This window comes from Lolium rigidum, chromosome 3, assembly GCF_022539505.1.
Source record: "Lolium rigidum isolate FL_2022 chromosome 3, APGP_CSIRO_Lrig_0.1, whole genome shotgun sequence".
Taxonomy (NCBI): Eukaryota; Viridiplantae; Streptophyta; class Magnoliopsida; order Poales; family Poaceae; genus Lolium; species Lolium rigidum.
In genome coordinates this window covers 317,260,467-317,272,534 of record NC_061510.1, presented here as the reverse complement: position 1 = coordinate 317,272,534, position 12,068 = coordinate 317,260,467, and the positions used below count along the sequence as shown (strand labels likewise).

Sequence of the window (12,068 nt, the reverse complement as noted above, 5' to 3'; positions counted from 1 at the left end):
TAAACTAAACAGGAGGTTGCAAATGAACATTAGTATGCAGCAAGAGCAGATATCTTACTTTATCCTTCTACAAAATATCTCGTCAGGGGTTAGTCTTATTTCAAGAGTAGCTGATTGAATCCTCCATATTTTACTTGGCTCACAAAGTAACTTTAGTAAGATCATTCAGGCCTCCACAATACCTGCCAAGATTATTCCCCACCTAGTTTTATCCACCGATTGTGCTCCCTTGTGTACTAACTTCCGGACAGGCCGTGAGTATAACTTAAACATCCATGTTTTGAACAGCCACCGTAGAAGAAACAGAACAAAATAAGGTTGGACCAGTACAAGGTTCGAACTAGGAAAAGGCAGTGAGCTGAATGACCGGAGCTGAAGCTATCAATCCTACAACATGGCAGCGGCCGAGGAGGAGGCGAGCTTGCCCCTCTTGTGGTGCGGGTGCTTGCCGAGGAAAGCCTCGACGAAGAGCTGTTGCGCATCGATCTGGCACGGACTCACCGGCGGCAGAGGTTACCCATCTCGAGAGAGGCGACGGCGAGCTCCCAGAGCTCCGTTGCGGACGGCAGCGACACCAGGAAACCATAGCTAGGGAGGAGGGGAAAAGGGGAGGAGGCGCGAGGAATTACAGGGGAACAGTCGCCGGAGCAGGATCTCGTTGTCGCCATTGCGGTTTGCTCGCTCAGTCCCCGCCGCCATCTCCTTTCCTGCCGCCTGTCGCCGCCGTCGCGTCGCCTCCTCTCTGTCTGCTGTCCACGACCAAAAACACGGGGTTGACCTCGTGGGTGAGAAAACCGGAGCCTGGAGCTTACTGGGTCGGGAAAATCGGGGATGGGCCGGAAAATTCCCGAAATAAACCAGACAAGTAAACAGCCCATCCGGGAACTTTCGGGATTTGGTCGTGGGCCGGTATTTTCCCCTCCCAATCCCAAAAATACCAGACAAGTAAACAAGGCCTCAGTGCAGTCGTCCACCCACGAACGAAGGGCTATTTGATAAAATGCCCCGCTTTACTTTGTCATTTGTCCCAAAAAACATATTTACTTTGGTATGGTTAAAATGCCCCGCTTTACATTGCCTGTTTGCTTAAATGCCCCATTTGGATGATTTACTGGTTCTAGTTGAAATAATCTCCTTCTAGTCTAATCTCTAACCGGGCTAAGCTTTTATCTCTTTGGCTTATGTCTCAGACGTACGAACAGAGTCAGGCTACGCCGGGGCTGGCGAAGAACCCGCCCAACTGTCGCGACCAAGCCCTCAGCGCCGTCCCCTCTCTCGCCGCCGTCAATATTGTCTTAGCCCTCTCTTCCTTTCTCTCTTTGGCCGGCCGTGCCGAGAAGGCGGGCAGCTGTTGTGCTCGTTCAAGATCGCCAAGATTGAGACCTGCATGGAGAGGGACGAGGCAAGGAAAAGAGAACGGTGCTGGGGCTCGGTCGGGGCGGCCGGCCGGTCGTGACCATCGCCGGCGTCGCTGCATACTCGTACGGGAAAGAGATAGAGATGCACTTGGGCCGGTGTCCAGCTTTGGATCAATCCACTCAAGGGCATAGAAGTAATTGTCAGTTAGAGATTAGATTAAGAGGAGATTGTTTCAGCTAGTAATCAGATACCAGTAAATCACCGAACTGGACATTTTAGCAAATGGGCCATGTAAAGCAGGGCATTTTAGCCATGCTAAAGTAAATGTGCCTTATGAGGGAAATGGCAAAGTAAAGTGGGGCATTTTATCAAATAGCCCACGAACGAACCACCGTCGGCGGCGAGGAGATGACCCGCCGTCGCAGCCCGCGCCTCCATCCCCAGATCGGCACCAGTGAGGAGGTCTCCGGGATTCCCCTCCGCCGGAGCCCGCGCCTCCATCCCCAGATCCACGCGAGCGGGAATGGCGTCGGAGTGACCGGCCGCGGCCGTCGCCGCCGCGCCAAGTCGCCGGCGGATCCCGAATCCCTGCCGCTCAATGAGGACATGCTCTGTGAGATCCTCCTCCGCCTCCCGCCGCAGCCATCCTCCCCGCTACGCGCCTCCGCGGTCTGCGAGCACTGGCGAGGCCTCGTCACCGAGCCCCGGTTCCTCCGCCGCTTCCGCGCCCACCAAGGGAAACCGCCCCTCCTCGGCGTCTTCGAGCCCCACATCTGGGGCATCAAGTTCAGATCCACCTTAGGTCCTCCAGACCGCATTCCTCCGGAGCGCTTCGACCTGCAACATCAAATTGACCGCCGCAGTGGGATCCGTCTCGGTCTGCTCGGGTGCCGCCACGGCCGCGTCCTCTTGTTGGATGATAAGCGCAACAAGGTCATTGTGTGCGACCCCATCACCGGCGAGCACCACCGCCTTGACGCTCCACCAGCGTTCAGAGGCTTCTACATCTATGGGGCTGTGCTCTGTGCTGCCGCGGACGACGGCCACGTGCACGGCAGCTGCCACTCGAGCCCCTTCAACGTGGTCTTGATGTCCCTCTCGGGAGGCGGAGACCAAGACGAGTATGATGACGAACATGACTACGGCGATACTTCACCCATGGCTTGTGTATACTCTTCGGAGACTGCCGTTTGGGGCAATCTTATCTCAACCACGGATCGATGTGAGCTTGATGAGGCTGATCCTGGAATCCTTATTGGTAACGCTCTTTACTGGCCCTCTAAGAGTGTGAGTATGAACAGAAATGTTTTGGATTTGGATTATTTGGCAGACGACATAGTTGAGTTTGATTTGGATAGGCAGAGCCTAGCTGTGATCAAGGGGCCTCCATGTCTTAATGGCTCCCTCAGACATCAAATAATCAGGGCAGAGGATGATGCTCTCGGTCTCGCTATATTTTCCCACGGTAGATTCGAGGTGTGGCAGAGGAGGGTCAGTTGTCATGGTGGTACTACATGGTTGCTGCAGAACACCTTTGAAGTGCATACCCTTCTTGGGCTCCCTCCTCAGATTGAGGGATCGATGAGAAAGATGGAAATACTGGGGTATGATGAGGATAACCGTGCAATCATTGTATTTGTAGATGGCAATGTCTACATGGTTCAACTTATGTCCATGCAATTCAGAAAACTTTATGGAAGTCATTATCCTATCAAGTGTCATCCTTTTGCAAGTTTCTATGCACCAGGTGAGTGCTCATCCTTAGTCCTTGTATTGTCTTAGTGACCAGATCTGGTAATGTTCTAGACATGGTTGATTGAACACCTTTGTTGTGCTTCAAATAACATTTTTCCCTGTTTGGAGCCTCAAAGCTAGTTATATTATTTTATCTAGTACTATATGTTTTGATATTGATATTTCTGTTATCTCCATAATAGCAACTTTCACTCGATCTATACTATCTGAAACAATAGTTTTTGTCACGTCTGAAATCAAGTAACATCCTTTAGCAAGTTTCTATGCACCAGGTGATTGCTCATCCTTTGTCCTTGTATTGTGTTAGTGACCAGATCCGGTGATGTTCTAGACATGGTTGACGGAATACCTTTGTTGTGCTTCTCAAGTGTTCACTGATAACTTAAACTTAGCTAGATATTTTTTACAAACTTGTAGCCATATTGTTTTTTTATGTCTTCACACTTCAGAGCTCCCAAATCAGATGTCCAATGAGTAACTCAGTTGGCATGTTTGGAACCTAAAAGCTAGTTATATTATTTTATCTAGTACTGTCTGTTTTGGTATTGTTATTAATGTGATCTCCATAGTAACAACTTTCCCTGAATCTATACCTTCTGAAATAATAGTTCTTTTGTCAGTTTTTGAAGACCTCTGCTGCAAGCTTGCACCACACAAAAATAAAATAAATTTCTCATCTCAAATAGGCTAGATATATTTAAAGCTGAACACCAAAATCACTTTTGTTACTAGAATTTATTAGTTTAGGCATGCTTCAATATTTTCTGCTTGATACGTGGGAAAAAATCTAAACGGTCTTCTATCCTTATCAGCTAAAACTTTTGTTATGAAATAACTATATTGTACCATTTTCATAAATGATATCAGCATTTTAAAGCAGATTTGATTTGGTTTATCTACTGTTAGTATCAAAAGTGGGTTATAAAACATCTATAAAAAAGATTTTTTTCTCAAGTTATATTTGTCAATTCATCGATGTAGCTGACTCAATATTGCATTCTCTTATCCATATATATTTTACTCGTACCTTTTATAAATTGCCCAACTTCTAATGCTTCTAGACGTGGCTATTCCTGGTGGATGCAATGGAGTTGAAATATTGCAAGATGCATAGAGTGATTGTCGGTTTCATGTTCCGAGGTGCTGGAATTGTCAGGTAGGAACATCTTCTGCATAGTTTGTGAGATAGTTGATTGATTGAGTTTTTGTATTAAAAATGTTTTATCTGGCTGTGCCCATTTGGCCATGCATACAATTCTTCCTTGTTTTCGCTGTTCAGAGTTGGCAAGCTGAAAGCAGAACATTAGTAGCATTCAAATAAGTTGGAATGTCAAAGGTCTCAAGGATTTAGTTCATTGTCATAGGTAATCCTAGGAGATATATCCAGAGATATGATATCTGTTACTCCCTCCGTTCACTAATATAAGACTTAGCTTTTTGTAGATTCACTTATTTTGATCCATATCTAGTCTCATTTTGGCCCGTATCTAGTCCATTTTAAAATATCTAAAAGGTCTAATGTACGGAGGTAGTGTATTATAGAGTACAACTTTGCCCAGACATATTGTTCCCAAACTTTTTTGAACCATATTTCCTGTATTTATATCTACTAACAGATTGGCAATTTTGTTTTATCCAGGTGAAGTACCGGCTGCTGCAGTTCCTATGTGCTATCCGGAGGAACTTGCTGAACGTATGCCTTGGTCTATCTAAGTTTCTAATGTAACAAGATGCTATATTAATAACTAATAAAGGGGAGTTCAGCTTCCCCAGCTTATAATTTGACTCAGATTCAGTTGTATCTTTTTTACATATGTGTTATTTTCAGCTCTTCTCATCCATACATACGGGATACGGTCGTTCTAGAAAAGAAACGAGGAAACCTTAGAACATGTCCTTATCCGTTGTATTAAAATTAAAAGTAGTGATCACAGGACAATGAATAAAAACTAGCACTAGCTTGCACATGTTCTACATTTTTCTACCATTCGTATTTGAAGCATAAATTCATTAAGTGTCAGCAGTTCCATGTTTTTACAGTTGGGCTGCATAGGTAGAAGTTGTCGTTTAACACTACACTGAAGCTCTGCACTGTTTTAAAGGGTACAATTTAAGATTACTGATATTAACAAAATTATCATTTTGACAGAAAATTAGCAAAAGCACTAGTTGTAGGTTATAGGAAACATGCGCAAGGAAGGTCTAACCGGAACTAGAAGTGTGTAGTTATTTGTGGCTAGCAAATACCTACAATGTGAGTTTATGGTTAGTTTAGAAGTTTTGGCTTTGAACCGGTCCCATAATACATAAGCTTTGGCTGAAAAGGACGAATCCACTTTAACCAATCTCAATTACTACCTCCGTTTCAAGGAATAAAGCGCCCTTGTTTTACGTGCTTTTTTTTGGATCATGGTTGGCTCATATATTAACACAAACATTCATAGTTTACAACATCCTGGATACAACCAGCAACACCCTGCCGGAAGGTTGAAAGAGCAACTATGCGCCAAGTTGGCCTGCTAGTGGATGATGATTGTTTGCGAAGAACAGTAAAAAACAATTGCAGTAGATTGTATTTCAGATGTAAAGAATTGGACCGGGGTCCACAGTTCACTAGTGGTGTCTCTCCCATAAGATAAATAGATGTTGGGTGAACAAATTATAGTTGAGCAATTGACAAATAAAGAAGGCATAACAATGCACATACATATATCATGATGAGTACTATGAGATTTAATCAGGGCATTACGACAAAGTACATAGACCGCTATCCAGCATGCATCTATGCCTAAAAAGTCCACCTTCAGGTTATCATCCGAACCCCCTCCGGTATTAAGTTGCAAACAACAGACAATTGCATTAAGTATGGTGCGTAATGTAATCAACACAAATATCCTTAGACAAAGCATCGATGTTTTATCCCTAGTGGCAACAGCACATCCACAACCTTAGAACTTTCTGTCATTGTCCCAGATTTAATGGAGGCATGAACCCACTACCGAGCATAAATACTCCCTCTTGGAGTCACAAGTATCAACTTGGCCAGAGCCTCTACTAGCAACGGAGAGCATGCAAGAACATAAACAACATATATGATAGATTGATAATCAACTTGACATAGTATTCAATATTCATCGGATCCCAACAAACACAACATTTAGGATTACAAATAGATGATCTTGATCATGATAGGCAGCTCACAAGATCTAACATGATAGCACAATGAGGAGAAGACAACCATCTAGCTACTGCTATGGACCCATAGTCCAGGGGTGGACTACTCACACATCGATCCGGAGGCGATCATGGCGATGAAGAGACCTCCGGGAGATGATTCCCCTCTCCGGCAGGGTGCCGGAGGCGATCTCCTGAATCCCCCGAGAAGGGATTGGCGGCGGCGGCGTCTCTGGAAGGTTTTCCGTATCGTGGCTCTCGGTACTGGGGGGTTTCGCGACGAAGGCTTTAAGTAGGCGGAAGGGCAGGTCAGGAGGCGTCACGGGGGCCCCACACGCTAGGGCCGCGCGAGCCCCCTCTAGGCCGCGCCGCCCTAGTGTGGCGGCGCCCCGTGGCCCCACTTCGTGACTCCTTCGGTCTTCGGAAGCTTCGTGTAAAAATAGGCCCCGGGCGTTGATTTCGTCCAATTCCGAGAATATTTCCTTACTAGGATTTACGAAACCAAAAACAGCGAGAACAAGCAATGGCTCTTCGGCATCTCGTCAACAGGTTAGTGCCAGAAAATGCATAATAATGACATATAATGTGTATAAAACATGTGAGTATCATCATAAAAGTAGCATGGAACATAAGAAATTATAGATACGTTTGAGACGTATCATGAAGCGCTATTGGTAAGTGGAATTGGTAAGGGAAACTTTTACTGTACGTGCTGTTTTTATTTCTGTCTGCTTCTATAATTCATTATGGAGAGATCTTCTCTTGAATTCCTATTTGGAAAGTCTACTACTACTGCAACGGTAGTGAGAAAGAGATTCCATATAAAATACCTATGAAAATTATTGAATGTGTTGTGGATAACCGCTATGAAGGGGATGGAACTGTTCATCCTGGAGATCATTTATTGTTTTTACATGAATTATGCGGGTTATTCAAGTGTGCAGGTATTTCAATGGATGAAGTTAGGAAGAAACTATTCTCTATATCGCTATCTGGTAAAGCGGCGCATTGGTATAAATTGCTGAAGAATGGGAACTCTCTTGATTGGAAGGATATTGTATATCTATTTTATTCTAAATTCTATCCTCCAAGTGAAATTCACAAAGACCGAAACTGCATATATAATTTCTGGCCTCATGATGGAGAGAGTATTGCCCAAGCATGGGGGAGATTGAAGTCTTTAATGCTCAAATGCCCCATTCATGAGCTTCCTGGTAATATCTATAGGATAACGTTGCATAGAAAACAAAAATTTTCCTACCGCGAACACGCAATCCAAGCCAAGATGCAATCTAGAAGATGGTAGCAACGAGGGGGTATCGAGTCTCACCCTTGAAGAGATTCCAAAGCCTACAAGATGAGGCTCTTGTTGCTGCGGTAGACGTTCACTTGCCGCTTGCAAAAGCGCGTAGAAGATCTTGATCACGATCGCTTCCGGCGCCACGAACGGGCAGCACCTCCGTACTCGGTCACACGTTCGGTTGTTGATGAAGACGACGTCCACCTCCCCGTTCCGGCGGGCAGCGGAAGTAGTAGCTCCTCTTGAATTCGACAGCACGACGGCGTGGTGTCGGTGGTGGTGGAGAAATCCGGCGGAGCTTCGCTTAAGCGTGCGGGATGTGGTGGAGGAGAGAGACCGCTAGGGTTTGGGGAGAGAGGGGGTTGGGCGCCGGCCCTCTAAGGGGTGCGGCCAAGGCTGAGGCTTGAAGTAGTCAGCCCCTCTCCTATGCCCCTCATTATATAGGTGGAAGCACCAAGAGTTCTAGTCCAAGTCTTCGAATAAGACCCCAACACTAAAACCTCCCATATGTGGGAAACCTACTCAAGGAGGGAGTCCTACCCAAGGTGGGACTCCCACCTTTCCTTGAGGTGGGTTGGCCGGCCACCCTAGAGGAGTCCACCTTGGACTCCTCCCCTTTAGGGTTGGCTGGCCATGCAAGGTGGAGTCCCTCCGGGACTCTACTTTCCATGGTGATTTCTTCAGGACTTTTCTAGAACCTTCTAGAACCTGCCATAAATGCACCGGATCATTTCCAAACTTGGAATATGACTTCCTATATATGAATCTTATTCTCCGGACCATTCCGGAACTCCTCGTGATGTCCGGGATCTCATCGGGACTCAGAACAAATATTCGAACTCCATTCCATATTCAAGTTCTACCATTTCAACATCCAACTTTAAGTGTGTCACCCTACGGTTCGTGAACTATGCGGACATGGTTGAGTACTCACTCCGACCAATAACCAATAGCAGGATCCGGAGATCCATAATGGCTCCCACATATTCAACGATGACTTTAGTGATCGAATGAACCATTCACATACGATACCAATTCCCTTTGTCACGCGATATTTTACTTGTCCAGAGGTTTGATCTTCGGTATCACTCTATACCTTGTTCAACCTCGTCTCCGACAAGTACTCTTTACTCGTACCGTGGTATGTGGTCTCTTATGAACTTATTCATATGCTTGCAAGACATTAGACGACATTCCACCGAGAGGGCCCGGAGTATATCTATCCGTCATCGGGATGGACAAATCCCATTGTTGATCCATATGCCTCAGCTCATACTTTCCGGATACTTAATCCCACCTTTATAACCACCCATTTACGCGAGTGGCGTTTGATGTAATCAAAGTACCTTTCCGGTATAAGTGATTTACATGATCTCATGGTCATAAGGACTAGGTAACTATGTATCGAAAGCTTATAGCAAATAACTTAATGACGAGATCTTATGCTACGCTTAATTTGGGTGTGTCCATTACATCATTCATACAATGATATAACTTTGTTATTAATAACATCCAATGTTCATGATTATGAAACTAATCATCCATTAATCAACAAGCTAGTTAAGAGGCATACTAGGGACTCTTTGTTTGTATACATATCACACATGTACTAATGTTTCGGTTAATACAATTATAGCATGATATATAAACATTTATCATAAACATAAAGATATAAATAATAACCACTTTATTATTGCCTCTAGGGCATATCTCCTTCAGTCTCCCACTTGCACTAGAGTCAATAATCTAGTTTACATTTGTAAAGATATAACACCTTGGCCTTATGGTGCTTTATCATGTATTGCTCACGGGAGAGGTTTTTAGTCAACGGATCGACACGCTCGAAACGTATGTATTTTGTAATTCATTTGCGTCTCAACGCATCACTCATTTCCAAATGAGTCGGCATTAAATATGTTTGGTCTTTTGGTGGAACCTTAATTCCGCGGTCTGAAATATGTCACTAATATTGTCACACACAATATAGCTTCAAAGTTACGACTCGTCGGAAATACACCGAGTTCTCAAAGAACCTCTTGACTTAACATCCTTTGTCATTGTCAAAACAATGACATATTCCGCCTTCTTTTGTAGAATCCGTCACAATATTTAGAACTCTTCTAAATCTAGCATAGACAACTTCTAGCTCATTGTGCTACCTTTTAAACAACACTTAATCTAATTTGAGATTGAAATTATATTTTATATGTGACAAAACCAATATCGGTGTAACACCTTACAGCGATTTGTTTGTCATTTCTTCATACAAAATATATATATATATATATATATCCTTAGTTCTTCTAAAGTACTCAAGGATATTCTTACTGTCGTCCAATGATCATCATATGAATCATTCGAGTATATGCTCATAACACTTTATAGCACATGATATCTGATTGTGTACATATTATTCGTGATCTATAATCACTCATGTGTTTTTACTCATTGAGTGTCTGATACACTCAAGTCTTGTTAAAACTTCACATGACAAGAATATTTTCTTAATATTTCTATATTGAACTATTTTCAATATCCATTCTATGTACTTTGACTTAAACTTATTTTGTGTTTCAATCTATCTTCATAGATCTTGACACTAGATATGTTTCAGTCCATATCCTTTCATTGAAATTAATTTCTCAATGAAACCTTTTAATCAAGTATATAATTACATCATTTATAACTAACTATATGTCACCTACATAAAGTATTATAAATGTGTCTTAATGCTCTCACTTAATTTCTTGCAAATGCAAGCCTCTTCATCGTCTCTGATGAAATCAAAAACTCTTTGACTATTTCATCTGGTGAAGATTCCAACTCCGCAATACTTACTTCATCCAATTGAAGTTCGTATACCTATCTAGTATTCCACGGACCAGCAAAACTCTTGGTTGTATCTTGTATACACCTTTAATACATACTTCTGATAAGTAATGTATTTTTCCATCCTACTAGCATATCTCATAAAAGAAATATGTAGTGATTACTAGAATAATCCACATAGACTATAAGCATTGCTACGGAAGATCTAATCTTATCGTAGTTAACTCTTTGAACTTTGTCGTAAACAATTTTTCAACAAGTCGAGCTTCTTCAAAGATATTTCATCCAAGTCTATAGATCCATTTACTTTCAAAAAGTATTCATCTATTATGGATTTCATGGTGCATGGCCATTTTAACGGAGTCAGGGCCCATCATAACTTCTTTGCTTGTAGTTGGTTTATCATTGTTCAAAATCAATCCTTTGTCCACAAATCATTTATTTGATCACAAAGTAAACCATACCTACAAGGTTCAATATGTACTTCGATCTCCATGGCTAAAACACTTTGTAGTCATAGGAGCCATGATCGTCGTGGCCGCTTCCGGAACCAATTCCGATGCTGCGCTACTCCGATCATTATGCTCAGGTTCATAAACCTTATCAAGTTCTATGGTCCTCCCACTCAAAAACTTCGCTAGAAACAATTTCTTGGAAATAAGAAACATTGACAAACACTTTTGTCTTTTGTCTCCATTGTGGGAAGAATTCCCAATCAATTCTCTGGGATAACCAACAAAGACATTCATCCGATTTTGGTTGTAAACTTATTTACTTATGCTATGCATACCAAAATTTAAGAAAAGACTATTAGGGTTTATACCCATGTCATAACTCGTATGATGTCATTTCAACGGATCATGATGATGCTCTATTCGATGTAAAGCGGTAGTCTCTAAAGCATAATTCACAAAAATATAATGGCATTAATATTTTATCTCATCATTGACCCAACTAGGTTTGGATACATCTCTCGGATACTTCATCATCACTATGATACTCCAAGAAATGTGAGTTGTAGAACAATTTCATAACTCTCTTAGATGTTCGCTAAAACTAGTAATTCAAATATTTCCACTATGATCCAATCATAGATATTTGACTTTTCTATTACGATGATTTCTACTTCATGCTGAAATTTATTTGAATCCATTCAAATGTTTCAAACTTCTTCCTTATCGAATATATCCACATATATATACTCAATTCATTGTTTGAATTTTTCATGAAGTATAAGAATCTCCCGCACACAACTATGCCCAGTGATCCATATACATCATCATGTATGTTTCCACTAAGTTAGTTGCCCGTTCAAAACTTGGCCTATGAATGGTATTTTAGTCATTCTCTTTTAGAAAAGATTTGCAAGCGCCAAACGATTCAAAAAATCAAATGACTCCAAAAATCCATTTGCATGGAGTTTCTTCATGCGTTCCTTTCCAACATGACCTAAATGGCGGTTCCACAAATAAGTGGAATTCAAATCATTTGCCTTATGGCATTTTAGCGTCGAGTGTTATGTATGTGTGTTTCACCATTAAGATTTATAATAACTTATCCATCGTACATGGAGTAATGTCATAATTTAAACAACTCATTGTTTTCATTTGACCGAGCAAAATAACAATTATTAAGTTCTTTATTATAAATT

At 42.3% G+C, this 12,068-nt stretch overlaps 1 long non-coding RNA gene across 1 annotated transcript; it reads left to right on the top strand.

Annotated features, from left to right (window-relative positions):
* The first annotated feature begins 2,677 nt into the window (after positions 1–2,677).
* LOC124699923 lies at positions 2,678–4,897 on the top strand. The gene is made up of 3 exons (XR_007001564.1): positions 2,678–3,106; positions 4,176–4,270; positions 4,754–4,897. It is a non-coding gene; the product is annotated as an uncharacterized LOC124699923 (long non-coding RNA).
* The last annotated feature ends 7,171 nt before the right edge of the window (positions 4,898–12,068 follow it).